The 4,228-nt window shown below is 39.0% G+C and overlaps 1 pseudogene across 1 annotated transcript; it reads left to right on the top strand.

The window, feature by feature from the left end:
- Positions 1-777: 777 nt before the first annotated feature.
- LOC149143403 (putative disease resistance protein At5g47280) lies at positions 778-3,926 on the top strand (annotated as a pseudogene). Its single transcript, XR_016265287.1, has 5 exons — positions 778-1,139; positions 1,234-1,646; positions 1,841-2,196; positions 2,497-2,705; positions 2,852-3,926. The product of XR_016265287.1 is annotated as a putative disease resistance protein At5g47280 (transcript).
- The last annotated feature ends 302 nt before the right edge of the window (positions 3,927-4,228 follow it).

Raw genomic sequence — 4,228 nt, 5'->3', positions numbered from 1 at the left:
AGGATGTGACAATGTGAGGATCATCTGGAGCATGAATGTTGGGAGTAGGGGTAAGAGGCATGCATATCGCTGGTTTTTGTTAAATACGATGGATAAAAATATATTAGTTTTAGTTAAAGCTGTGAACAGATCACGTTGACTGGAAGGCCCAAAACCGACAACGGTCAAATGCTGTCAGTGCATTGGCCGTTGGAGCACCTAAACCGACATCAGTGAATTCCAATTGCCCATAAAAATATACTGTTTTGATAAATATGCGGCGCACAGATTTTTGTGTGTTGCTGTTTCTATGGTGACTCATTCTGGATAAGTTTCTGTATAACGTGTCTAACTTATCCACGTAACGTGTCTAACTTGTTTGGATTAAATAGTCGGCTCCATTTCTCAGTCGAATATCGGAATTGCATTAGCGAGTTGTTCATAGTAATTAGAACCGTCATGAATAGCATCATTTCCAGCAAATCTTCCAGCAAGGAACTCAGGCAAAAGCTTTTAGGCCTCAAGCCTACCATTGATGAAATCTCTAGGATTTCTTCTGAATCAGACCCCTCATCTCACAGAGGCCCGCCGTTGAAGGACATTCAAGACAAGCTGCAAGATGGCCTTTACCTTGTGAAGAAATTAGAGGGAATCAGTAGTTTTAATTTATATAGAAGATATCGATATGGAAAGAAAATCCTACAGGTAGAATATAAGGTAGAATTAACAGGTAGAATATATGCCGACACATACAGGTATCATAGGACTCATCAATGGAGGTCTCGAATAACTGGCCTGTGAGGAACGATTGAAGCGTATGGAAGAAATGGGTCGGCATATAATCGACAGTGTTAATTCCAAGATGACTAAGGATGCCAGTTCCAATTCCTTCATGCTTCATCAAATGAGTACAGGCCAGTTATTCGAGACCTCCATTGATGAGTCCTATGATACTACAATGGCTAAAGAACCCACCAGCAGCTCCAACTCCCAAGTCCCGGATATGCCGAATTTCGTAGTTGGATTGAATAATCTTGTGAATGATGTCAAGCAAAGCCTAATATTTCAGAATGGGGTTAATGTAGTTGGGGTAAAAGGTATGGGAGGAAGTGGCAAAACCACTCTTGCGTTAGCCCTTTGCAACGATCCCCAAGTCAAAGGTTAGAGCAAATCCCCTTTTGAATTTTCACTCCAAACTCCCATTTAATTGCTTCACTTTCGTTTGTAATGCGTTTTCTTGTCTGTGATTTTCAGATTTCTTTCAGAACAATATAATTTTCATTACTGTTGCACATTCTCCAAATGTAAAGGGCCTTTTAGAGACTCTGTGGGATAAGATAATTGGTGGCAGAAGGCCTGATTTTCAGAGCATAGAGGATGCACACAACCAACTGAAGAATAATATTCGTTTAAAAGGACATCCAAAAACTTTGGTGGTTTTGGACGATGTTTGGGCAAGATCAAGTGTGGAACAGTTGTTGTTTGAAGCAGAGGGATACAAGACAATTATCACAACAAGACAGGATTACACTATTCCGACTTCAAATAATACCCGTGTCTATAACATAGACATGTTGCAGAAGGCTGATGCCCTGTCACTTTTCTGTTTTTGGGCCTTTGGACAGCCTTCGATTCCAATAACAGAAGATGAGGATCTTGTTAAAATGGTATGAATTAGACCCTGATTGTTTCTCTATCTCATTCTTGATGCTTTGCATCCGAGGATAGCATGTTGAAATCAAATTGATTTTCTGTCCTTCTCATGGAAATAAATTGTTTTATGTAAGTTTAAAATTGCAACGCCTGTGATAGAAGCGCAGGAAAAGTTTTAATACTATGAATTTCTGTACTGTATTTGTAGGTTGAAGCAGAGTGTAAGGGCTTACCACTTGCCCTCAAGGTTATTGCAAGCTCTTTGCGCGGTGAGCCCCGGCCCGTTTGGGAAAATGCTAAGAAGAGACTTTCCAGAGGACAATCAATATCAGAATATCACAGAGATGAGCTTTCTCATTGCTTGGAAACAAGTATAGATGTCCTAGATGAGGAGTCGAAGCAGTGCTTTTTGGACTTGGGGGCATTTCCCAAAGGTAGAAAGTTCAGCGCAGATGCATTGTTGGACATTTGGGTTTACACCCGTGGGATGGAATGGCAAGACGCTTTTGTGGTCTTGTTAGAACTTGCAAGTCGTAGTCTATTAAATCTCACAAGCGACCCAGGGTAAGGAACTTGTTTAGATTTGCTACCTTTCATAAACCTGTTTGATTGTTTTGCTCTGTTCATATTTGTATCTGAACTTAATTTGTTGTGCTTGTGGCATCCTTTGATAGAGCATGAACTTTGCAGAAAATTTGAGGCAAAATATATGAGAAAAATTAACTATACCAGCAATTTTAGGCTTAAATATTTTTACACGATTTATTAGAAATTAGGAAGGTAGGATCAACGTGTTAACCAGCGGGGACATAAGAGGCTTTCGAGTTCACTCCTCTTAGTTAATATAAGTTTTTGATGTGTCAGGTGTCGGGCCATCTCATTTGGCTGTGCCTCCGAGCTCTCTTTTTCTCAACATGATGTGATGCGAGATTTAGCCTTCCGTCTGGCCAACCAGGATAGTGCCATTCATTGTAAGAGGCTTTTTATACGTCGCAAGGAGGATAATATTCCCACAAAATGGCTAACGCTCAAAGATCAGGCATCTAAGGCTCAATTTGTTTCAATTTATACAGGTCACTACCGAAACTTGTTTTCTTTCACTGCCTACACATTGAATCATTTTTTGATCAATCTACTTATGTTCCAAATTTATTAAGATGTTAGATAAACATTTTTTATCAGCATAGCATACTGACTTTTACATTTCTGGGAACTGTAGGTCCAATGGAAGAGCAAAATTGGTGTCAAATAAACTTTCCTGAGGTGGAAGTATTGACTTTGTTTTTCGCTGCCAGTCGTTACTGTCTTCCAACATTTTTACATACCATGCCAAAACTGAAGGTTGCTATAATATACAATTACAGTTCTAAGCGTTCAACACTTCATGGGCTGCCGAGCTTCCCTGCATTTCCTCAAATAAAGTCTGTACTACTTGGGAGGTTGATTGTGTCTCCTCTTTATGAGTATTGTAGATCCTCAGAGAGCTTGGAAAAGTTGTCTGTATGCCTATGTGAGGGTTTGGGGAATATGACTTTATTGGATAAGGGACATGACTTTCCAAAGTCTCCAAAATTTCAAGAAATTAACTTTGACCACTGCAGTGATTTGGAGGAACTGCCTGGAAACATATGCAATTTAACTTACCTCCAGAAGTTATCTGTCACTAATTGTCATCTTATCCAAAAGTTACCTGATGACTTTGGGAGGTTAAGGTCACTTAGGGTGCTGAGATTGTCTGCATATGCCCAAGTTTGTCAATGCTTCCTCCTTCCATTTGTGCACTTCAGCAACTCGAATTTCTTGATATTTCATTATGCAGGTCTTTGAAGGACCTTCCCATGGAATTTGATCAGCTATCAAACTTAAAGATTCTGGATATGAGGGAGTGCTCTGGACTGAAGAAGCTGCCTAAAGCATTAGCCAAACTAAGATCTCTCAGATGTGTAATCTGTGATGAGAGCACTGAACGACAGTGGCTGGCTATCAAAGCCTCTACCATGCCTAATCTCGTAGTTGAGGTCATCGAAGAACGTTTTAGTTTGGATTGGCTTGATGATTGAAAAAGTTCATGATGCCTCATCTTGGCTGCTTCAACGCCTTTAATTCAGTAACTTATGGTGGTGAATTGTCTAAATTTAAACAGAACAGAGAATTGCTTGTAAGATTGGACTGATTGTATTATGTTCTTAGAGCTTAGGGTTGTCGTGATATCCTAGGATGTTCCATGTCTGTTCCATGTTTTCTCAATTAACTTGTACATTACTGTATATATTCATATATTTTGAGCGCATTAACTCTTCTGAGAATAAATTGGTAATTATTTGGTTTTAACTTCAATATTTTTGTGTCTTATAACAAACAAGTACTTAGTCTTAACAAATCAATAACTTTTTGGCCAACTATAATTTATCTGAGAAGGTTGGTGATCTAATCTTATGAATGCAAATAGACATGGCCACTGTTAGCTGTGATTGAATTTCTAATAATGCTACAGATCACTTCTAGAAAACATGTTAATAGACAAGAGGTGATAAATCCATCAGAGAAAGCTGAAGTCCTCACCATTGGATCTCTGTTAAAGAAATCAATATCCAAA

The sequence above is a fragment of the Pinus tabuliformis genome, chromosome X, assembly GCF_031772625.1.
Source record: "Pinus tabuliformis cultivar Carrire ecotype Pingquan chromosome X, CPIR1, whole genome shotgun sequence".
Classification (NCBI taxonomy): domain Eukaryota; kingdom Viridiplantae; phylum Streptophyta; class Pinopsida; order Pinales; family Pinaceae; genus Pinus; species Pinus tabuliformis.
The sequence above is the reverse complement of the archived record's forward strand: the minus strand, read 5'-3'. Positions and strand labels throughout refer to the sequence as shown.